The sequence below is a fragment of the Triturus cristatus genome, chromosome 3_2, assembly GCF_964204655.1.
Source record: "Triturus cristatus chromosome 3_2, aTriCri1.1, whole genome shotgun sequence".
Lineage (NCBI taxonomy): Eukaryota > Metazoa > Chordata > Amphibia > Caudata > Salamandridae > Triturus > Triturus cristatus.
This window is the reverse complement of record NC_140584.1, coordinates 981,723,824-981,750,177: the sequence shown is the minus strand read 5'-3', so window position 1 is coordinate 981,750,177 and position 26,354 is coordinate 981,723,824.

Here is a 26,354-nt window from a genome sequence, read left to right as displayed (position 1 = left end):
CCGACCCAGTGGGTGTGCCAACTTCACCCTGTGTGTGCTTGCCAGGAGGTGTGCGTTTGACCTTCCCTGCTGGTGTGGTGCCTGTGTCTGTTGTGGTGGGTGCATGCTGACGTCTGGGTGTAGGTGGGACAGGCATGGGAGTGAGAAGTATGGATGGGTCAGAGGTAGGGGGTTGGACGAAGCGCTGCAGGAGACCCACTGTTGCAGTCAGTGTCGAGTCAATGGACCTCAGCAAGTTGCGTTGGTCAGCCTGCGATGAGAAAATGCCCTCCGAGTATGCCTCCATGTTGTTCAGCACTTGGCTGTGGCCATGGAGGACATTAAGCATCGCAGCCTGACCAACCTGCAACTGCCGCTGGATGTCCACAGACTCGGCATTGGCGGCAGCAGTGGAGACAGGGGCAGGGGGTGCGGAGCCTGGCAGGAAGTAGACATGCGGTGATTGGGCACGCTGGGAAGGGACACGAGCAATTGGGAGGCGGCTGATGGCAATGGAGGGGGCGGGGAGAGATGTTGTGCCGCTGTCAGCTGCTGGTGCAGCCTCCGCCCACTCGGAGAGATCATCCTCGGACCCGTCAGCTTCATATTCTGTGGTGGCAGTGGACAGGTCCTCGGCCTCACTCTCCTCCGCCTCAGTTCCACTCGATGTGCCAGCCACGATGTCACCGCTGGCACTGGTGCTCGGTCCCTCCGCTCCGTCTGTGCTGATGTCTCCCTCCATGTCCCCCGACGATGCTGTGGGCAAGGTGAAGAGACAGCAATTAATCATACACCTGTATACATATGTCACATGAGTCCAATCTACATAGGTTACAGTGCATAGCCTGAAAAGAAAGATGAGTAACATCTACAAAACAAGGTACATATGTAGGCCCTGCAACACAGAGTTGGTTGACCCACCATGCCACAGAAAAACTATGGAGAGCATGACACAATAGCAAATGACATGAAATGGATTTTGACAGAGGAGCCAGACCCTGGGGACAATCCAGCACTGCATCTGCACCACACAGCGTCGCCGAAAATAGGGATGAGCAGGGACCATATCCATGAACTTGAGGCACATGCTGCATAGGTAACACTGAAAACATGCCCACCATGACTGGCTCACTGCACCTTGAGTGTATGGCCAGACAAACATCACACACTGGCCAGACCTAGCAAGGAGATATCAGGTTTTGACATGTAGGCTTTGCCCGCACCAACCACCCCCTATATGAGACAATTAGTTGAGACACAGGAAGCACTTACATCTCTTAGTGTGGGTGAAATACACATGGGCTGCATAAATGCAAGATTGGACACCAAATACCCAAGGTGCGCCTGTCCAAATAATCATGTACAAATGGTCATCATCAGATGATTGTAACAAGACACACAGGCACTGGCCACCGTGAGTATGAACAAGGAAAATCAGGTCAGGCTGTACAGTGGATACTTGTACTACATTTTACGTCAATATACATGGTGCCAGGGGACAATGGCACAGAGCACAACCTATGCTGTAGACACTGAGAGTGTCCACATTTTGTGATGACACACATGACACCTATGAAAATATGCCCCAGGGGACAGTAGTGGCCACACAACTCCATGGTCCTGAATGGGAATGACTGCAACACACGCCACCATCCCTGCACCATGCGTATCGCACACTCATGCACATCATGTCACAGGCCACAACATAGGACATGCGTGCTGTAAGGCATGACACTTGAGAGACTAACTCCCATGTCTGGACTCAGCATCAGTGCCAACTGACATGGAACCCACAAGTACTGAACTGGACAGGGCACAGGCAAGGTCCCAAAACCTGTTACACACCACCCCCACACATGATGCTACAGGCATTGTTCACGTGGATAAAGTGCCAGCCTAGATAACCTTGTGAAGGAGTGACTACACACAGACCAGGGAACACATTGCAAGGAGGGGAAGGGAGGCGGGAGAGCACCGCTATACTGTGGGTAACAGGATCTGCACAGCACCTTTAAACCCTGGCAGTGTATCCATGCAACTGTGCACTTACAAATGCTGGTGACACACAACAAACACACATGTACCTACCCCCTTCCTGCTGCTGCTTCTCCTGTAAGCGCCTGTCCAAGTCTGGAAAGACCACCGCCAGCACACGCTTGTGGATGTGGGTCAGACGGCGGCGCCCGCGGTTCTTATGGGTCTCAGGTGAGTCCCCCAGCAGGACCCGTGCGATCCTCCGCGTCCAGCACCGGATATCCTGCCAGCGTTTTCTCACCTGGGCCAGGCGCCGCTTGCGACCGTCCGTCCTCCTCACGGCACTGACGGCGTTCATCCAGATCTGCTTCTTGGCAGAGGCGCCTACCTGTGAGGATGAACAAGTGACACTACATCAATACACCTGGCACATGTCACAGAGCCACATATTAGAACAAATTTGCTGTTTACAACAAGGCATAGTATGCATCCAACGCATTGCACCTTTGTCATAGGGACATGATCCTCTGGGGAAGGGCAAAAGCAGTACGTGCCATTGAAAGTACACAGGTGGAATGAGGGCAACGACACAATCAATGATCCAGGCTCACACTGTGCATCACAAGCTACACCAGGATTATGTGCAGCACCTCTAAGCAGTCACATGCCACAGGCCACTGACGCTACCTCAGCAGAGTACACAGACACACACAGGCACAGGAAATTCACCTGCCATTGCCAAATGCAGCGACAAACCTCACTCTGCACATGTGCCACTAGACGGGGGGGGGCTCACAGGTGTGGGGCTGGCTCTGCACGTCAGACACACAGCACTGCTCCCTGCTCACATCAGATGGGCAGGGTATATCCATCCCTCATGCAGCCCGGGTGCTACACTCCACATATGCACCCACCCACATGACAGGGGACTTACACACACACCCATGTCCAGGGTACGAACACATCATGTGGACACTCTCAGCACAGGTACACAGAACTAACACACATCTGTGGGTACAGTCACCTGTCACACTGGGCTGACCACATAATCAAATGAGGACTGTAGAGCTACATTCCCAGGAGGACAAGACAGGCAGAATGTGGCATGCACCATGCAGTGATTGTCACAGTAAACACAATGCAAGTGAGGACGGCAGACATGCACCACAGCATGCTCTGGCTGGGAGACATCAGGCATTCCCCCCCCCTGGGACCACCCCTACAGTACATAGCATGTGTGTCACACCTGGACACAATGCCAGAAGTCACAGTCACAAAAAAGGGACACAGTCTGTGCTAGTAGACTCTGCACTCACCTGATATCCTGGTCGCCCATACAGCAGGGGGTACTGTGGGAGGATCACATCCAGCAATGCCAGGTTCTCCTCCAGGGTGAAAGGCTGTGCCCTCTCCACAGACCTTGACATGGTTCCAGGGAATCAGGAGCAGCAGCTGGGTCGTAGAATCCAAAGATGTGCAGGCAAGTGCTCCCTCATGGGACCTGGCTGCCTTATATCTGCCTTGCTGGCCTGTTTCATGCACAGGAGTACAGAGTGATTGGTCACTCACATTTGCATCCTATGTTTCCTCCAATCCCTTCAAACCTAGCACAGTCAGTGGGTTTTTATTGTTTTTTTTCTTCAACATGATGTCAACTCCAGAACCACATTGCAACAAAGCAGATTCATTCAAACTGACTTCTGCTGTGCACCTTCCAGAAAAAATTCAAACTTTAAACTTGGTCTCCATGACAACCAGCATGCATGTAGGCCTTTATACTTGTCCCTCATGTGTCCCCTATGTAATTTGGAGTTTCACACACAGGTACGGTGCGTACCGGGGCCCTAGGGCACCCCAAATGCATAGCAACGGCCCGTACAGGCGTGTGTACGGTCCGTATCACTATGAGTACGCATACGCGAGCACACCCATAGTGATAGTGAGCGTACAGGCGTGTGTACGGTCCGTATCACTATGGGTGTGCTCGCGTATGCGTACCCATAGTGATAGTGAGCGTACAGGCGTGTGTACGGTCCGTATCACTATGGGTGTGCTCGCGTATGCGTACCCATAGTGATGGTGAGCGTACAGGCGTGTGTACGGTCCGTATCACTACGGGTGTGCTCGCGTATGCGTACCCATAGTGATACCGACCGTACACGCGTGCGTACGCTCACTATCACTATGGGTACGCATACGCGAGCACATCCATAGTGATACGGACCGTACACACGCATGTACGCTCACTATCACTATGGGTGTGCCCGCGTATGCGTACCCATGGTGATAGTGAGCGTACAGGCGTGTGTACGGTCCGTATCACTATGGGTGTGCTCGCGTATGCGAACCCATATACGGACCGTACACGCGTGCCTACGCTCATTATCACTGTGGGTACGCATACGGCAGCACTCTCATTGTGATAGGGAACGTACACAGGCCCTCTGAGCGAATGTACGGTGCCTTTCACACATCACAGTGGTGACAGGCAGAACACAGGAAGGAATAGAGCTGACATACTTGTCCATGGATGGACATCAAGGCATTGTTTGGGCAGTACTACATGTGTGGGGCACAGGTGTGAAAGGCTGTGATGTGGCACATCACTCCTGAGTCGAGAAGGCAACAGATGTATGATGAGATGTGTACAGATGTTATGTGTGACGGTGCAATGTGTGCCAGGCATGCCCTTAACTCCTTTGACATGTGTGCATGTCGTACTGCACACTTGGGATGAGCGTCACTGGCATGGCACAGTCAACAACACACGCAAGTGTCCCCTGATGCCCGCTACAGGGGTTACCACACCAGACATGTGACTACCCACGGAGCACGATGTGTCTATGTCATGTATGTGTGGGGTGTTCCCATTAGCTTGATGTTGGTGCTCCCTCAAAAGCATCAGCTGTTGCAGCAACCAACATGTGTCTGTGTGTAAATGGACATGGCACACTGTTACGCACACCAGGCCACATGTGGTATCGGATGTGAGGTGCGTATGTATGCATGGGACACGGAGTAGCGTAACAAGGACATGTCTGCATCCTCTCAATGTATGTGTGGTGAGTCATTAGCAAGGTGTGTGGGCTGTCCTAGTGTAATGTCATGTGACCTGTGGCTCTAGTGTTCCGCTACCTGTCTCTGAAATCGACATCCTACTTCTGCTGATGTGTTGATGTATGTCACTCCTGTGTTGCGTCTGGCTGTTCACTTACACTGGGACACAGCTAATCCCATGCCATGGCATGTGGAGGTTCACAATCTCCATGTGTAGCTGGGTCTTGGTAGGAGTGTCACCTGCCAGCCATACGTGTCCAGGGCATGTGGCACATACCTGACTCCGTATGTAGCATATGTGTATTGACAGATTAACATGTGCTCAGTACAAATAAATTGTTGTTGTAGTACACTCACTCTTCCTTGTCACTTCCAAATTACTGCAGAGCGCCGCCTCTTCCCCAACCAATTCCGGACTTGGCTGACATGCGGGAGAGTGACTGTATACGGTGCTACCGCTTCCCCCAACCGTTGATTGAGGAGTTGACGGCAAGGCTGGCACCACACCTGCAACCGCTGCACAGGTATCCTACGGCACTGACACCCAAGCTGAAGGTAATGGCAGCCCTACATTTTCTTGCCACGGGTACCTTTCAATATACCATAGCTCATGTTGGTGGCATGTCCCAGAGCATGTTCAGCCGTGTGCTGCATGATTTCTTAGAGGCCATGTTGCTTCACCTGGATGAGTTCATCCATTTCCCAACTCCTGAACTGTTGACTGGGGTCAAGCGTGGATTCTATGCCCTGGGAGGGATGCCCCATGTCATTGGGTCCATAGATGGGACACATGTGGCTTTGGTACCACCACAGGCACAGGAGGTAGCGTACAGGAATCGCAAACACTACCACTCCATCAATGCCCTTGTGGTGTGTCTGTCCAACATGGTGATTTCACATGTCTGTGCTCGTTTTCCAGGATCAGCACACGATGCCTACATCATGAGGCGTAGCAGGGTGCCTGAAATGATGACGCAGCTGCGCAACGAACGAGCATGTGTTGTTGGTGGGTACACTCTGTCTGTCCTGTATTTTGCGTAGACTTCCAGGCCGACCGCTTCTCCTGTCCTACTTATGTCCATGTGGTTTCCATGTAGGGGACGCTGGCTATCCCAACATGCCATGGCTGATCACACCTCTCCGCAACCCCATCACCCCGGCCCAGCTCCGCTACAACACCGCCCATGGCCGGACAAGGCGAGTGATAGAGAGGACATTTGGCCTCCTGAAGAGCCGATTCAGATGCCTCCACAAGACCGGCGGCGCCCTCCCATATGCCCCGGCGAAGGTCTGCAAAATCTTCATGGTCTGCTGCATGCTGCACAACATGGCAGTTGAGAAAGCTGTGCCACTCATCCTGGATCAAGATGATCAGGACCATCCACCCTTGGAGGACGAAGGGCTTGGCAATGGGGCTAGTGATGTGGAGGATGTGGTTCCGCAAGAGGACATCCGGAGTCGGCTCATACGCGACTTCTTTGCTTAGTGGTGAGTACCAGTGTCTGTGTGTGCACGCATTGGTCCCCGTGTGGCATGTGTTGCGATGTGTGTGTCCATCTGCATGTATGCCACGTGAGTCAGAGGTGTGTGTGGATGTGTCACTGGAGTGATGGTGCCAGTGATGAGTGTATTCCCCCAGTCATAATTGTGACCTAGCATGTTGTCATCCTTACATGTGTCGAGTACATGCACATGCAAGTGGCTGTGCTTTTTGTGGCTGACTTCTTGTGTGTCTCTCATCCCCAGGTACTTGCGCATGCCGTCTGCTGGTTGCATTGTTGTGGCACTGCTATTCCTCATGGACACGTCATCGTGTGCTGACTCAGCGTTACACGCACGGACAAGTTTGGAAGTCTCCTTAGGGTAAGGGATGCATCAGGGGTGTATTGGGTGTGGCAGTTGTTTACGATGTGTGCACACTGCCCCTGTCGATGTTTGGTTCCTCTGCAGACATGTCGCATCACCATGGGACACATGACATGTAGCTGGGTACACCTGAATAGATGGTCAGACTTGTTGACAGTCATCTGTGATGGGATAGTGGATTGTGATGATGGCATCAATGTGTGTAACACTGGCCTCGGACACATACGGTTTGCATTGGCTTGACATGGTGTGGGACTTCCACATCAGAGGATCAATGGTGTATGGCAGCCTCTCTGTGAGCAGCAGGGGGTGTTTAGCTGTTAGCCGACACTTGTGTGCCAGTTCCATGGCTATCACGCATTTGTGCTGCAGAAGGGGGGGTTCCAGTGTTGGACCCACATGTTACTCCACATGACCTGTTTATGTGTACTCCGAGTTGCCTCTGCATTCCCGAATACATGAATAATAAAGGTGTCCCTATGCCTCCAAGGTGCCTATTCTCAGTCAATGCTGGTGTGTTGCCACGGTGCATCCGGCATGTCTGGCATGGTTTTCCGTGATACTGGCTATGTGTCTATGTGTCGAGTAGCAAGATGCAATCTGTTTGTGTGGGATTAGACTGTGTATTGTGCATGATGTCCATGACTGTGTGGGTATTGTGACATGTGCCATCCCCATGCATCCAACGTTGGCCAGGCCACCATTCTCTGCATCCACCTGACTCAAGCTTGTAGGACATGGTTCTGCCACCTGTCCACACATACCTGGGTGCCCCCCAGGACACTCCACATGATCCCTGACCTCTGCGCATGGCTGTCGCTGTACTCAATATGTCTGTCGGCACGGTTGTGCGGTCACCCCCTCAGCTGGTTGGGCCCATCACGGGTGTGTATGATGCTCCATGTCTGTGTTGCCTAATGCATTGTGACCCATGTGTGTCCTGTGCCAGACTCAGGCCCCAGGGTGTGGATGGTTGAAGTCATATGAGAACTCAGGCATGGTTAGACTTAACAAGACACATGTAAGGTTATAATGCAAAATGTAGGCATCATCTCTTTATCGTGTAACTTTTTATTTTTGTTGGGGTATGTGGGGGGGGGAGGGGTATGACATGAGGGGATTTCCGGGTGTGTGGAATCCAAAGTTCACATGGGGAGTTGGTGTCCTTGCCATTGGAAATCCTCAGAGTCCATGCCACAGTCTTTGTCAACATTGGTCAGACAGTGACCAGCAAGTCAATGTGGCAGAGAATGTCTTTTGCTGATGTGCTGCTGTTGGTCCAGTGGGCCAGGTGCCAGGCCAGGTGTCCTGGGAGATGGTGCTGTTGCGCCGACTCTCGCGGTCTTTTCCGTGGACGACCCGCCCTCCTGCGGGAACCCTCAGAAGCAGGCCGTGACGATGTTTGGGATGCTCCGTCGAATGTCTCCTCCTCCTCCTCCTGATCCCTCCCTGTGGGTGGTGATGTTCTACACCTGGTGGCACAGGGAGGGTTGCCCATGTTGTCGGCTATCCGACGGAGTGTACTGTGAATTCCCGTGAACACCGTCACGAGCTCAGCCTGTCTGTCCTCCATCCGCCCTTGGTGTCGCAGTAGACAGGCATGTTGCTCCGCATGTTGCTGGGCCTGCTGGGTCTTGATCTCCTCGAGGATGGACACAACCTTGGCCATGCCCGTGGTGTCCTGCCGGTATGTGTCCAGGATGTTTCTGACATGGGAATATACCGGTTCCGCAGCCAACTGGTCAGGCTCGCGCCTCCGCCGTCCTCCACTCCCACCACCCCTGCCCACTTGCACCTGGCCTGCCCTTGTGGGCACATCGGGTCTCCGGGACCCCTGAGGGGTGGCATTTGCGTTGTCGCCTGCCTCCTCCTGGGTGCCCGGTACACCGTGTTCCTCCTGGTCAGCCTGGCTGCATCGTGTTGGTGGGGCAGGGATCCTGGGTGTCTCCTGGGATGTGGCAGGGGTGGGGGTGGTGGTTGGCCCAGTTGTACCTGACGCAGGTGCTGCAGGTGGTTGGACACCAGAGGGGCCAGGTTGGTCGGGGTCGTCCACAGAGTGGTGAGAGTCGTCGCTGCCGGTGGGTCCGTCATCCCGCAGAGCCGGGTCCTGTGAGTCTTCCCCCCCAGTGTTGGGGGGTGATCCACGACATTGACCTGTGTGTGAGAGAGACAATGTTAATTTTGTTCCATGCAACATCCATGTTTCATTCGTTTCTAAGTTGGCACATTTCCTCTGGGAATTTGGATGTGTCTTGCATTCCACTCACAGTGCACTTGTGCATGGGTATGTCCCTTGGCCACAGCTTTTGAGACTTTACCTATGTGTGGCACAGTCTTACTTGATGCGTCAATTGTGACTGCAGTCAGCAGTGGAGTGAGCCGGTGTGGCGAGCCATGCATTGGCGCCTTCCGTGTTGCACTGTACGTGGGCACATGGAGTTGTTCCACACACTTATATAATGCAGGTAGCTGGCGTTGTGCTTGTGCACAGGTTGAGACATGGCCCTGTGTTTTGCCATGGAGAAGAGAGGGGGATTCAGGCACTGGCCACCCTTGTCTACATGCACGCAGTCCACCTGCTGACGAGCAGACATTCCCACACCCCACAAGGCTGAATTGGTCTCCCTGTGTGTCCCTTTCTCACTCCCTCTCTGTCCCCCTCTCCCTCCCTCCCTGTGTCTGCCTCCTCCCTCTGTCCGTCTCCCTGTGTCTCCCTCCCTCTCTGTCCCCCTCTCCCTCCCTCTGTGTGTCACCCTCTGTCACCTCAGCCCAGCTTCCTAGGCACACACTTTTTGCAGATCTTTGAATGGCCCTTGGCTTGTTGATGTGAGTTTGTTTCTGATCTCCAGCCACCCATTGGGTGTAGTGTCTGTGTCTGCTCTGCTGCTGTGGTGGTGTGTGCTGCCACTCTTTCACAGTGTTGGCTGTTCATTAGCTGCTGTCATGTGCAAAAACGTGCCTTCACCCCCATGTCTTAATGCAAGGCGTCCGCCATTTGCTGGCAAGTCTTTCCTGTGTGGGGACACACTGTTTGTCTGGCTGTGACCTAGGCCATATGGGCAGAGGGCATTGTTGTCTGCTTCTGAGTTGCACTATGTGATTTTTGGGGCCCACACTCCCGCCATCCGGATTACCGTGTCTTGTGTTGGTGTTTTCTGTGGCCTGTGACTTGGCATTGTCCAGCTAGGTGCATGGGGCATGGTGGCGCTAGTGGCATGTGCGTGTTCATGGAGTGTGGTTGAGTCATGCGATAGCTTGGGGTGGTTGCGTGACTGATTGTGAGTTTGGTTGTGGTTGACGTTCCCTCCATGTGAGGTGAGTTGTTTGTGTACTCACCCGGGTCTCGGAGTCCTTCTAATCCGTCCACTGACACCACCGGCAGTATGGCCATCACCCTCTCCTCCCAGGGGTGGTATTGTACGGGTCTGCGGGGCGGCCCTCCTCCAGTGATGTTGGCCTGGTTGTGGTCGTCGGTCATTTTGGCTCGGACCCTCCTCCGCAGATCGTACCACCTGGCTTGGCCTTCATGCCTGGTCCTTCTGGTGGACGCAACAGCATTGACAGCATCGACAATCCTCTGCCACATGGCTGTTTTTTCGGAAATGCTGGTCTGTCTGACCAATGTTCCAAAGAGGTGTGGCTCGACTCTGAGGATTTCGTCGACAAGGACCTCCAACTCTCGGCTAGTGAACTGTGGATTCTTGTTAGTGGGCATGGTGAGGGGTGTGGGTGTGGATGGTTGTGGGGGGTGTGGGTGTGGATGGTTGTGGGTGTGGTTGTTTGGGTGTGTGTGTGAATGTGATGAGGGGGTGTTTGTGAAGGTGGGTGTGTGAAGGTGTGCAAGTGTAAGGTGTAGTAAAGGTTCAAGTATGGTGCTGTAGGTTGTCTGTGGGGTCTGGCAGCAGTGAGTCTGTTGCAAAGGCTCATGGTTTTTGTCTGTGGGCCCTTTTTATTGGTCCATTGGTGGGTGTGGCTGTGTTTGAAGTTTGGGTAGGTGTGTTATAAGGAGTGGTTGTGTTTTGGGCCTCTGTTTGGGATTTTGGCAGTTGCAGGTCAGTGAATGTGTTGTATTTGTGCTTTTTGGACATGTTTTGTGGCTTTGTGCCATTCGAATAGTGTATTCTTGTGTTGTTGTGCTTTGTCCTGGTTGTGTGCGTGCGTTTTTAGCGTGTGTACGGTGTGTACTTCGGCAATTTTGTTGTACAGTGCTGTCCTTGTGTCTGGCTTGGTACGACTCGTACATGCGCGATGTTGTGTGAAGGTGCTGGTGTTGGGGCCTGGGGTGCGCTCCGTACTTAGAATGTTGGGGTGGGGGTACGCTCCATACATACGCGGGTGAGGGTACGGGTCGTACATACACGGTTGGGGTGGGGGTACGGTCCGTACATACACGGTTGGGGTGGGGGTACGCTCCATACATACGCGGGTGAGGGTACGGGTCGTACATACACGGTTGGGGTGGGGGTACGCTCCATGCATACGCGGGTGAGGGTACGGGTCGTACATACACGGTTGGGGTGGGGGTACGGTCCGTACATACACGGTTGGGGTGGGGGTACACTCCATGCATACGCGGGTGAGGGTACAGGTCGTACATACACGGTTGGGGTGGGGGTACGGTCCGTACATACACGGTTGGGGTGGGGGTACGCTCCATACATACGCGGGTGAGGGTACGGGTCGTACATACACAGTTGGGGTGGGGGTACGCTCCATGCATACGCGGGTGAGGGTACGGGTCGTACATACACGGTTGGGGTGGGGGTACGGTCCGTACATACACGGTTGGGGTGGGGGTATGCTCCATACGTACGCGGGTGAGGGTACGGGTCGTACATACATGGTTGGGGTGGGGGTACGCTCCATACATACGTGGGTGAGGGTGCGGGTCGTACATACACGGTTGGGGTGGGGGTACGCTCCATACATGCGTGGGTGAGGGTACGGGTCGTACATACAAGGTTGGGGTGGGGGTACGCTCCATACATACGCGGGTGGGGGTATGGGCCGTACGTACGGGGGTGTACATACACGGGTGGGGGTACGTCTCGTACATACACGGGTGTACATACACGGGTGTACATACACAGGTGTACATTCACGGGTGGGGGTACGTCTCGTACATACACGGGTGTACATACATGGGTGGGGATTCGACTCGTACATAGGAGGGCTGGCGGGAGTGTTGGGCGCGTATGCGGGCACATGTCTCCATGGTTGCTATGGGAGTTCGGTGCGGACGGTGTTTTTTCCATCCGGTTGTAACATCGGACGCACGGGATGGATCGTACTTCCGCGGTCGGACTTCACTTTTCACATTTGTACGGTAAATCGTCCGAGGACGTGTCGGACACATTTTCCGACCCGAGGACGTGTGGGGAATAATTCCCAATGCGATTCGGATGGACTTTTTCCCATGCGAATCGTAGATGGCAGTTTGTACGCACTTGTACGATTCGTACGGTAAAAAGACCGGATACGAGTCGTACGGGGAATTTTTTTACAGGATCGTAATCGGCACCTTGATATATTAAATAATTTACAAAATTGTTTCAAATATATATTTTTGTGACATATATTTTTTACATGAACATTGTTATGTTGTTTGCACATTCATAATAGTCATATTGTAATTTTATATGTTGAAAGTAAGTACATCAATGAAATATATATTTTAATATATAGTAAACATTATATTTTGCTGTAATATATTTAATATATATTTTACAATTTATGTAATTTTTTCTATATTTCTATATTGGTGCCGATTCCGATCCGTTAAAAAATATTTCCGTACGACTCGAATACGTATTTTTTCCGTACGAATCGTACAAGTCACGTCCGACCCGTGAAGTACAATTCGTATGGGAAAAAGTACGTACGGATCGGCCCACTCCGTACGAATCGTAGCGGGAAAAGTTGTACAAGACGTACCGGACACTTTTCCGTACGATTCGTAAAATGACAGTCCGAGCGTGCAAGTACGATCCGGACCGGCTATCCGATTTACGAATCGTACGGAAAATGGCCCGTACACGGGGAATGACTCTACCCGCTACGAGGCGAAGTTTGTACGACTCGTAGCCCGGGAAAAGTTGTTCCCGGGGTACGAGTCGTACAGCCCACCCACCCCCGTATGTACGCACCGTACCCCCACTCCCCGTATGTACGCACCGTACCCCCACCCCCGTATGTACGCACTGTACCCCCACCTCCGCTGTATGTACGCACCGTACCCCCACCCCCCATAAGTACGCACCGTACCCCCACCCCCATATGTACGCACCGTACCCACCCCGTATGTATGCACTGTACCCCCACCCCCATATGTACGCACCGTACCCCCACCTCCAGTATGTGTGCACCGTACCCCCACCCCCGTATGTACGCACCGTAGCGCTGGGGGTACGATGAGTAATTACGGGGGGTGGGGGTACGGTGCGTACATATGGGGAGTGGTGGGGGTATGGTGCGTACATGTGGGGGTACAGTGCGTACATACGGGTGGTGGGGGTACGGTGTGTACATACAGGGGGTGGGGGTACGGTGCGTTCCTACAGGTGGTGGGGGTACGGTGCATACATACGGGGGGTGGGGGTATGGTGCGTACATACGGGGGTGGGGGTACGGTGCGTACATACGGGTGGTGGGGGTACAGTGCGTACATACGGGGGGTGGTGGTATGGTGCATACATACGTTTGGTGGGGGTACGGTGCGTACATACGGGGGGTGGTGGTATGGTGCGTACATACGGGGGTGGTGGGGGTACGGTGCGTACATACGGTGGGTGGGGGTACGGTGCGTACATACGGGGGGTGGTGGGGGTACGGTGCATACATACGTGGGTGGTATGGGTACAGTGCGTACATATGGGGGTGGTGGGGGTACGGTGCGTGCATACGGGGGGTGGGGGTACGGTGCGTGCCTACAGGTGGTGGGGGTACGGTGCGTACCTACAGGTGGTGGAGGTACGGTGCATACATACGGGGGGTGGTGGGACGGTGCGTACATATGGGGGGTGGTGGGGGTACGGTGCATACATACGGGGGTGGGGGTACGGTGCGTACATACGGGGGGTGGTGGGGGTACGGTGCATACATACGGGGTGGTGGGGGTACAGTGTGTACATACGGGGGTGGTGGGGGTACGGTGCGTACATACAGGGGGTGGGGGTACGGTGCATACATACGGGGGTGGGGGTACGGTGCATACAAACGGGGGGTGGGGGTACGGTGCGTACATACGGGGGGTGGGGTTACGGTGCATACATACGGGGTGGGGGTACGGTGCCTACATACGGGGGTGGGGTGGAGGGCCTGTACGACTCATACCCCTGGGGAATCAGCTTTTACGACTATTTTTGGCTCCCGTAAAAAAAGAGCCGTACAGAGTGCCGTAGGGACGGATCGTACTTGCTGGTCCGTAAAACGCTGCCTGACCCCGTACGGACGTGGCGTACGTGCTGTCCAGGATCAGAATAGTAGGTATTTTTTAGCCGTACGGTGTTTTGTACGATTCGTACGGAAATGGTATTTCTGTACGAATCGTACTTGCTGGTTTGTACGGTGGATTTCCCGGGTACGAGTCGTACTGAGAATACGCTCCATATGACCATTCGTACCCGGATTTTACAGGATTGGAATCGGCACCATTCTTTCTTAAAAATATAAAACTATATATGTATTTTTTTTCCAATTGTCCATCCTTGTCTATGGGGAGGTGGTCTTTTTTCAGTTTTATTGCGAGGGCATTCTTTTTTCTGTTTCCTCACTTTTCTGTCTATCTATTTCGTCGTTATGTCATTTTGGAAGTATGGAAACTCACGTTTGGGAGCTGCATTTCGTAGATTAAGTTAAGTTTAATTTACTTTTAAGGTCATTTTAGGGCGGGGGAAGATAGTGGTAGTGTAGTTAGACTTGTTAGAGTGTTAAATGTCTGTTTTTGTGTATTTTGGTGTTGTTTTGGTAGTTTAGTGTTTCATGTGTTTGACGTGGTTTTGAAGAGTAGTAGAGTTTTATATAGTGTTAGTTATGTGATATTTAATTATGTTATGTTTAATGTTGTAATTAATGTGTGTGGGTTTGTATGTGCTTATGGTGGAGCATGTTGTGTTTTTTCTATTTCCAGGTTTCCGGTTTCAATAAGCTATGGTGCTGAAGACACGTTTAACAAAAAAAAAAAAGGAAAATGTATTTTGTTTCTTTGAAACAAATAACCTTTTTACATTTCCTTTTATTTTTCTGGTTAGTTGGAGCGTTTTTTTATTTTAACTAACTTTCGGGTTTTTGAGGGTCTTGTTATTGAGAGGATTGCCTTGCTGGAGCCTTTTTTCTACAATTGTATTTTTACATTTTTGAGGGTATTCTATTTTTCATGGATTTGTGCTTTGTTTTAAATGCTACGGATTTGTTCATTTTTGAGGAACATGTACTGCGACAAATCTGTAAGTAATTTTTTATTATTATGGGTGGGAAATGTTTTTTGTTAACCTTTTGTTTGCTTGTTTCTTTTTTTATTTTAATATTTATATTATGTCATGTTTTTATGGTCGTTTTTAATTATTAAATAACAATTATAATTATTCATTTAAAGTAAGAGTAGAAATATGTTGTTTCATTGTTTTGTATTTTTGTAAATGCTGCATGGTGTTTGATATTTTATTTTTAAAGTATACATTTGGCTATTGTGTCTATCTATTCTAGTCCTTTGATATTTGGGTACAGTCTAGTTTTGTAATGTAGGTGTTAGTACATTGTTTTTGTTTGCTTACTAAGTTTAGAACCTATTTTAGTGAGGGATTGTTCTAGCCCTAATTCTTGATTACTTTGGGGCTCATTATGATGGTAGAGGGCCCTCCGCTATTGTACTGAAGCTTTCTCCCCGCCATAAGATGGTGGCAGGGGGAACTGTTGGTTAAGCATGGCGGTCGTAAAGACCACCCACCAGGTTCCGACAGGCGGTTCTTTTCCGACCGTCTGTCGGAACAAAAGCATTGGCTAACATTGCAGCGGTGCCTTGCAGGCACTGCCATAGGGATTATGCCATCCATTTCCTCCGTTTGTTTTGCGGCAGACAACCCACTGCAAAAGGAATGGCGGAAACAGATTTGGGGGCCCATAGGGGGCCCCCCTCAATCCCAGGTTTAGGCACATGTACCCTGGTGCCCTCCCTACATATCCCTGCCCCATGTAGCAGGCAGTGCCTGCCACATAGTGCAGGGATGTGTCTGCACCCTCTATTTTGCAATGTGGCGGGGGCCGCATCCCCACCACAATGCAAAATATAGGTGATGCGATCGCCGTGGTGGCCGTGGGGGCGGTTGCATTGTGATTAGGATTGTGGGTAGGCCACATCATAGGTGGCGGTCCAAATCCGTATCGATGGCGGATGGACTAAACTATGTCTGCCATCGTAATGAGGCCCTTTGTTCTTTTTTGATGGCTCCTATAAGTTTGTGGAGAGTTGTTTGTACTTTTCCTATTGTGGTTTGGAAGGCATTATGCCATCCTTCCTCTGCAATATTTGTTTTAGCTTTTTGTGCTAGGGTGCTTTCATCGACATTCCACCAGGGTATTTGGAATTTGGGTTGTCTTGGGTGCCATGAACTATGCAGTCTTCCTACCCAGGTGTCTTCAAAGTAGTCAAGCAAGGGTGTTACTTTTGCTTTGTTGGCTTGGTAGAAAGGACTTTCGATAAGTATATTATAGTGGTTGGCTACTTCTGCTGTTGGTGCATAGGCCAGGGTTTTTAGTTTTTTTATTTGTTAAGCAAGGTTGCTATTTGTGGCATATTCTATACTTAGGGTAGATTTTTGGAGATGTCTCCATATATTTTGGTTGAAATGATGATAGCAACCTTGTATTGAAGTATGTGGATATATTTTTTAAATTGCTTGAACCTTTGCTTTCTCAAAATCTATTATTATTTTTAGTGGGAAGTAGTTTTGTGTTTGCTGTTTAATTGCTATAAGGAGTTCTATGTAGGTAGTATTTTGTTTGTTGGGGAGTAGGGCATATAAGAAGGGGATTATTAAAGTTTACTTAATATATCGACTTGCTGGTATTTTAGTGTAATATAAGCATTTTAGTGACTGCATTTGTTTAAGGCCGTAATAATGGAACATTTGTATTTTAACTGTGTTTTATCAATATGCATGAACTGTTTATTTTGTATCTTGTATGTTTTTTTTAAAACCGAATAAAGATTACCGAAAGAACGAACGACGGGGGATGTTAGTTTCTTAATATTCGCCATGGATGGTATAGAGTTAATGAAAAGGTTTAGGGCAAACTTTAAATGTTCAACCCATCATCCATGTTTCACATTGTTTTAACTTATGAATGTTGGAGTTGGTTTCAAAGATGATAATTCTTTTTGCATGACTATTGTTGTCATAAAGAATACATTTTTCATTTTTGTGTGTGATTGTGTATTCTTGTAAAATGTCTATTTCGGCAAACGTTGGGGAGGATGGTGGTGTTTGAGCAGTAGATCTTTTAGTTCTGGCTATGAGGCGTTTTAGAGTTGGGATAGAAGGTAATTGTCCTGTTACATGCTCAGGAACACTAGTTAGTAAATTGTTTAATATTTCGGTACTGGTTTGTTGTGAGCTGGTGCTTGCTTCTTTGTTGTTTTCTAAAGCATCTCTCACCTCAATTTCTGTGGCGTTGGGGGGGTTGTGTTCTCTAACACTAATAACACTTGTTTCTAATGTTGTTGCTCTCCCACAGCAAGAATTGGAGTAGTATTTACAACATTTCCAGCGGGTTTTATTTTTACTTGTTTTCTCTTGTGTATAAGTATAGCCCATGCAGCACAAAAGTAGTTCTCCTTTTTGTAAGGAAAATAATTTTGCACCTTCTGTCATTTTCTTTGTACATTTGTGAATGCAATATATATATATATATATATATATATATATGACAGACGAAATACGGGTCCTTCTGGGATCGGTCCCGTCGCCAGGTGGTGCGTCAGCCGGCAGAAACCAAAGCCAGTATCAAAATGTTCAAAGTTTCCTCAAGTAACAACGCACACTCAGGAATCCATTGCAACCACAGAGGTTTATTAAAGTGAACCGCTACGCGTTTCGACACCAAGAGTGTCTTGATCACACGATTTTCACAGTGCTTCATGACGTGTATTTGACAACAAAAAACATAGAAAAGGCACAACAATTGGAGCAACCACTTCTGCCCCGTTTACTGGCATCCATCTTGGAAGTGTAACCTCTGTAAGTATTATATACCTTGACGATGTAAAATTACAAATTTATGTCTACTGAGATGACAAATAATGAACACCAAATTGATAAACCATGATACCGTATTGCCCAGTTCATGATCAATACGAAACTAAAGTAGAATTCAAAAATACAATAAGTCGATAATATCGTACATTGCAAATGTATGCCTGGTAGGTTGCATGATTCTCAACTTCGATACATTATGCCTAGGATCTGCAAGTGCAAATTCATATATAACATCTCAAAATAAAGCAAGGTATTTTGCAATGCTGTGACTGCACGCGATTTAGTGTCAGAATATTCGGACATCAATAAAGTTCGAACAAGGTTTCCCAGGCAAGTGCCCTAAAAATACTATGTTGGTTACACACAAGAGATGGAACTGTATCAATATAGGCGCCCTAGTGGCTCTGAGCAAAGGCCTTACATGATTCTTGTAAACAAAACCACAGGTAGCTCCACAAAAACATATAGTCCTGCACAGTGAAACATTGGCCAAGACCAAAGTGCATAAAGTTAAAATTGAAAAGGTAAAAAGTTTGTTACGTCACTTTTCTTGATGGAGAGTGCTCAGGTGATTCTGATGAAGAAAAGGGTAGGGTACCCGTGAAATTTATGCCCACAAGTGCCAGTGAAGGGTCCCTTCCTTTCCTCCTAAAATACAACAAAACAGAGCACACAGTTAAAAACACAATATTTACAATGCAGCTATAAGATATGATCACAGCATTTTATATACAGAAAATACAAAGTCAACGTAGTATAGGACCAAAGAAATCCTTAGTCATCATGTAAATGGCTCGCTAATTCTTCATCGAGATTATGCCCTCCTGGGAATATAGTTTCCAGTTCTATAATCCATTTAGATTCCTTTTTCCTAAGGGCTACCTCTCTATTACCACCCCTTTTGCCTATGTTGACCTGTTCAATGGCAAAAAATCTCAAAAGGGAGTTATTAGATCGATGTTTGTCTTGTAAATGGCGGGCAATGGGGTAATGTAAATCTTTGTTAGTGATGGCTCGTAGGTGTTCCTGAACTCGTTTCTTCACCATGCACGTCGGGCTGCCGACATACCTTAGTTTACACGGGCATTCCAAAACATATATCGTGAAATTGGTGCTACATGTCAGGAATTGCCCAATCTTTCTGTTCTGTTGCATGCCTGGGATCTCAAAGTCCTACACCATATGGCTAGATTTACAAGCCCTGCAGTGCCCACAGGGATAGAAACCTTTGAGGTTGTGGTTGTTTCTATTGGGGATTTCAGAGATATCACCTTTTACCAGGATGTCCTTCAGACTCCTACCTCTCCGATAAGTAATCAGTGGTCTATCTCCTATACTGGAACCTATCACATTGTCAGTTTTTAAGATTTTCCAGTTATCGGCCAGTATTTTCTTGATTTTTTCAGAGTCATGGTTAAAAGTAGTGATTACTCTGGTTACAGTTCCTTCACTGGATATAGGTTGTTTTGTTTCCAGGGTGCTTGATCTAGTGGTTTCCTTAATTCTATTTATAGCTCTGCTAAGAGCCCATTCTGGATAACCCCGTTCCCTGAACCTGACAAGCATCTTTTCTTGTTCACACCTATACATGTCGTCAGTACTACAGTTCCTCCTTGCCCTCAGTAACTCACCAAATGGAATGCTCCATTTAAGAGCTTCTGGATGAGCACTGAGGGCATGAAGGAGACTGTTCCCAGCTGTTTCCTTCCTGTGGAGACTGGTGGCTAGCTTGTCTTGTTCTACCATAACAAAAGTGTCAAGAAATTCCAATTTTTCTTTATTGATGTTTGAAGTGAGTGTAATGTTGTATGGATTAAGATTGAGTTTGTCAATGAAGGCCCGTGCTTCTGGTTCCGTACCACTCCAGACAACAAACAGAGCATCAATGTACCTGATCCAAACCACAACTGAACTGAAATCAAATTTAAGATTTTCATCCATGCGAATTTCCTCCTCCCATTTGCCTAAGAACAGATAGGCAAAGCTCGGCGCAAAGCACGAACCCATCGCGGTGCCGCGTACTTGTTTGAAAAGATCACCGTCAAACATAAAGATGTTATTAGTCAGACACATCCTCAACATTTCAACAATCATGTGTGTGTGTTCGAGATACCCTATATCACGTTCCTTCAAAAAATGAAAGCAAGCCTCTATACCTTGGTCGTGATCAATGATGGTGTATAGCGAACTTACATCCATAGTGATTAGGAGATACCCATTAACCCAATTAACACCTACAATTTTGTTAAGGAAATCTTTTGTATCTCTGGTGTAGGAAGAGAGACGTGTGACATACTCCCTCAGAAAATGATCAATGTACTTGGATATGTTCTCATTAACACTCCCTATTGATGAGACAATGGGTCTACCTGGTGGTTTAGTTGCGTTTTTATGAATTTTAGGCAACAGATATATTATAGGTAGTTTGGGGTAGTCTTTTTTGAGGAAACAATATTCTGGCCATGTAAGTAAACCAGTTTCTTGCCATAAAGACAGTTTCTCCCATGTGTTAGTTATACTCAAATTGTACTCTGCAGTGTTACTGGCAACATAAAAATTTATATCACTAAGTTGTTTGTGTACTTCTTCGATGTATAGCTGTCTTCCCCAGAGTACAATGTTCCCTCCTTTGTCTGATGGTCTAATGATAACATTAGTGTCTTTAGCCAGGGAGGAGATGAAATCCCTTTGTTGTCTAGTTAAGTTAAACCTCACATTCTTAGTTTTAACCGTTTTGTACTTGTGTTTGTTGAGTTCTCTGTTAACAACTTCATGGAAGGTATCCAATGAGTCGTGTGGGAGTACTGGACAAAAGATAGATTGAGGCTTAAAAGGAGTACAGGCTGCTCTGTCTGTGCTTGTATATTGTGAATGTATACCATCCTCATCATTGGTTATTACACCACCCAAATTATATACAGTTTCTAGTACAGTGGCATCGCCTACAGTGAGTTCGGGAAGATTACTAGTTTGATTTACCATTGTCCCATCCATGTTTACTTGGCTCTTCTGTAGCCTCCACGTCTGGTTCCCACTGGCTCTCTGTTTAAGTCTCCAGGAGCGAGAGGACAGAGTCGGGGGAGAGGAAGAGCAAGAGGCAGAGCCGCTCAAAGAAGAAACGCCTCAAACGAAAACAGAGGAGACTTAAACAGAGAGCCAGTGGGAACCAGACGTGGAGGCTACAGAAGAGCCAAGTAAACATGGATGGGACAATGGTAAATCAAACTATTATCAATTTATCATCAAGAACATTGACTCATAGTGAAAAAACTACTTTATGTTTAGGGCTGAGTTTAGGGCTGACTTTTTGTCCAACCGAACTGTTCAACTACACAATTACTAGAGTAGATATTTTCAAATTTATTCGTAAATTGAAGTTAAAAAAATGGCACTCTTTATTTAACAACAAACAGACTGTAAATGTGACAAATACACCTGATGAAGTTAGTAATCTTCCCAAACTCACTGTAGGCGATGCCACTGTACTAGAAACTGTATATAATTTGGGTGGTGTAATAACCAATGATGAGGATGGTATACATTCACAATATACAAGCACAGACAGAGCAGCCTGTACTCCTTTTAAGCCTCAATCTATCTTTTGTCCAGTACTCCCACACGACTCATTGGATACCTTCCATGAAGTTGTTAACAGAGAACTCAACAAACACAAGTACAAAACGGTTAAAACTAAGAATGTGAGGTTTAACTTAACTAGACAACAAAGGGATTTCATCACCTCCCTGGCTAAAGACACTAATGTTATCATTAGACCATCAGACAAAGGAGGGAACATTGTACTCTGGGGAAGACAGCTATACATCGAAGAAGTACACAAACAACTTAGTGATATAAATTTTTATGTTGCCAGTAACACTGCAGAGTACAATTTGAGTATAACCAACACATGGGAGAAACTGTCTTTATGGCAAGAAACTGGTTTACTTTCATGGCCAGAATATTGTTTCCTCAAAAAAGACTACCCCAAACTACCTATAATATATCTGTTGCCTAAAATTCATAAAAACGCAACTAAACCACCAGGTAGACCCATTGTCTCATCAATAGGGAGTGTTAATGAGAACATATCCAAGTACATTGATCATTTTCTGAGGGAGTATGTCACACGTCTCCCTTCCTACACCAGAGATACGAAAGATTTCCTTAACAAAATTGAAGGTGTTAATTGGGTTAATGGGTATCTCCTAATCACTATGGATGTAAGTTCGCTATACACCATCATTGATCACGACCAAGGTATAGAGCAGAGGTCTTCAAACTTTTGGATGCCGAGACCCCCCTGTCAACATTTTGAGGCGCAAGGACCCCCTCCTGACAAAAATGTCTAAACCTGTTGACTAAATTGCGTGGGATGAAAATGTAAATGAGGTTATGTGATGCCGCGTATTTTGGGATAGCATTGCTTCATTATTTTGATATTTGTTACACACGTAACGCTGAGGAAAGATTTCACCCAATCAGTACCCATTTATAACCAAAATACAGCAATTATCATCAGAAAGATTTCAAGTCAACCTTTGTGAAGGGCCTTCCACTCTGCAGCAATACGTGCTGCCACATTAGAAGCTCACCTGGCCCTGACCGGAAGAAGCAGGGGTCCCTTAAAACCCTGGCGGTTTTGTGTAGAGTTAAGCCGTTTACCCATGCAGCTTTCCTCTCACCCCCTCCCTTCCATCCCTCTCTCCTCTCCTAACCCCGGATCCCTCTCTCACTTTGCAGGTCATTTTCTTTCACCCCTTTTTACAACTTCTGAACTCTCCCCATTCAACCTCTCACTTCACCTTTAATCACCTCTTGCCATTCTGTCCTTTCACTGCCCTCATCTCTAACAGTCTCTCACATTTATCTCATGGCCTCTCTGGCCCTGTCACCTCCCGTGCCCCTCAGCACTTCTCATTCACCTCGTCTCTTCATTCAAATTTTTGTCTATTTGTATCTTACACCTCTCCAGTCCCCCCATTCCTCTTTCACATCTCCGCTTTGTTCTAACAGAAGCCCTCACCTTTGGATCACACTCACTTCTTGCGTGTCCACACTTCTCTTCGGCAATTCACATTTCTCCTCATCCCTGACCTCTGCAATCAAATTCTCTCACTCCCTTGCTGTCCTCTCTCATTTTGGGTGCGGATGCAAGTTCAGAATGGGATGAATGAATGTATGATTACTGATGGGCTTGTTTGAGTGAGTTGCATATTGAGTAGTGAGGTGGACAGGTGAGTGAAGTGTCACATGAGTGCAGGATGAGTAGTGTACTCGTGTGACTGCAGGTTAAGGTATAGTGTGAGCAGGACAAGTGCATTTTGAGTGCAGAGTGATCACTGTGAGTGCAAGGTGAGCGGGTGAATGGTGCAAGTGCATGGTGATCAGTGTGAGTGCATGGTGATCAGTGTGAGTGCATTGTGATCACTGTGAGTGCAAGGTGAGCGTGACAATAAAGGGCGAGAATGAGGAATGAGTTGTCTGAATGCAGGGTGCATTCCCAGACCCATGAAGTAACTCAGCATGTTATTGACGGGGCGTAGACTTTAAGATCCAAGTTAAACTATTGCGGCATTAATCGGGATTCGAGGGTGAAGGAAATAAATAATGTGCTGATCCTGCAACAAACTTCCAGTCCTATGGTTAGGGTTACCAGCAGATTATTTTGATGGCCCAGTCGGTACAAAAAAAAGCCGTCACCTAAAGCGGTATTTTCAGCGCTTATCTGTGCATACTTCCCAGGGCCGGCTTTAGTGCTGGTGGTGCCCTGTGTGACAATGTTTGTTGGTGCCCCCCCAATGACCACCCCACCACGGATTCTTTCACTAGCACCCTTTAACAGTGTCCAAGTCTCCATAACCCCACACTCTCAGATGCATTGAATTAGTTATATAGTGCCACTCATACCAGTGTAGGGTGTCCGAGCACTTTGCATCACACACACATTACACAGAGACAATCAATCATAAGTGTGTAAATCAGTGTATAGGAAATGTTATATAAGCCAAAGGACTAAAAGTATAGGAGTAACATGTCATCCATACTGGTAGGCAGTATAGTTCAAGAGTGCTTGGTGTGGAGAAGCACAAACTCCGAGTCGAAAAAGAAACAGCATAGTTGGGAGTTTCCTTTAATAATAAGAATTGATTTCTAGCCAAATTAACCCTTTTTGCAACATTAATCAATGTTCTAATAATGTATACTTTGCGGTGTGTATGCAGTTCTAGGATGAAAGTTAATAGCTCACTATTCTATATTAGGACTTTAAGTTATAAATTGCAAGTAACAAAAGGATGTCTCTTTTGAAAGCAGTAACCTGCTGATCTCTTCACATCATACGCACTCTGCAATCTACTTGGTACATGTTCTTTGCAGCAGGCATATTAACCCTCTGCACTAACTTCACCTAAGTCAAAACCTCAACTATACAAAATTCTGATCTCTCTCCAGGAAGATAATTAATCACACAAGTTATCTTGACATTTATGTGAGGCCTGGTAATTGCCGGGAAAGAAACGCTGCAGCAGGTGCTTCAAAGGCACAATAAACTTTCACACACGGCGCCCCCAGGAAGCCAACTTTGTATTCCTTTCCATGAAATGCATTCTCACACTACGGCAGTGAATGTAAAATCCAAATGTAAGGAATAGGCACAGTGGGGACCCAGGGGGTACTGGAACCAGCAAAAAAACCTAAGCCTCTGTAACCAGTTTACAAAGGCATGTTAAAATGCAAATGGTCTTTAAAGACCTGTGAAAAAACACGGGGGTGCCGGAGATAGGAATCCAGACACTGCCCAGCTGAGCCCCCAGCAGCTCAAGTTTCACTGCAGCAGCCCGGGCTGAGACACAGGACCAGGACGGGGGAAGTGTGGGGGGGGGGGGGCTGAAGCCCTTGGGCCTGGGCAGAACTGTGACTGGGAAGGCGCGACCCCCTTTGCATCACTCCACGGCCCCCCTGGGGGTCGCGCCCCACAGTTTGAAGACCCCTGGTATAGAGGCTTGCTTTCATTTTTTGAAGGAACGTGATATAGGGTATCTCGAACACACACACATGATTGTTGAAATGTTGAGGATGTGTCTGACTAATAACATCTTTATGTTTGACGGTGATCTTTTCAAACAAGTACGCGGTACCGCGATGGGTTCGTGCTTTGCGCCGAGCTTTGCCAATCTGTTCTTAGGCAAATGGGAGGAGGAAATTCGCATGGATGAAAATCTTAAATTTGATTTCAATTCAGTTGTGGTTTGGATCAGGTACATTGATGATCTGTTTGTTGTCTGGAGTGGTACGGAACCAGAAGCACAGGCCTTCGTTGACAAACTCAATCTTAATCCATACAACATTACACTCACTTCAAACATCAATAAAGAAAAATTGGAATTTCTTGACACTTTTGTTATGGTAGAACAAGACAAGCTAGCCACCAGTCTCCACAGGAAGGAAACAGCTGGGAACAGTCTCCTTCATGCCCTCAGTGCTCATCCAGAAGCTCTTAAATGGAGCATTCCATTTGGTGAGTTACTGAGGGCAAGGAGGAACTGTAGTACTGACGACATGTATAGGTGTAAACAAGAAAAGATGCTTGTCAGGTTCAGGGAACGGGGTTATCCAGAATGGGCTCTTAGCAGAGCTATAAATAGAATTAAGGAAACCACTAGATCAAGCACCCTGGAAACAAAACAACCTATATCCAGTGAAGGAACTGTAACCAGAGTAATCACTACTTTTAACCATGACTCTGAAAAAATCAAGAAAATACTGGCCGATAACTGGAAAATCTTAAAAACTGACAATGTGATAGGTTCCAGTATAGGAGATAGACCCCTGATTACTTATCGGAGAGGTAGGAGTCTGAAGGACATCCTGGTAAAAGGTGATATCTCTGAAATCCCCAATAGAAACAACCACAACCTCAAAGGTTTCTATCCCTGTGGGCACTGCAGGGCTTGTAAATCTAGCCATATGGTGCAGGACTTTGAGATCCCAGGCTTGCAACAGAACAGAAAGATTGGGCAATTCCTGACATGTAGCACCAATTTCATGATATATGTTTTGGAATGCCTGTGTAAACTAAGGTATGTCGGCAGCACGACGTGCATGGTGAAGAAACGAGTTTAGGAACACCTACGAGCCATCACTAACAAAGATTTACATTACCCCATTGCCCGCCATTTTCAAGACAAACATCGATCTAATAACTCCCTTTTGAGATTTTTTGCCATT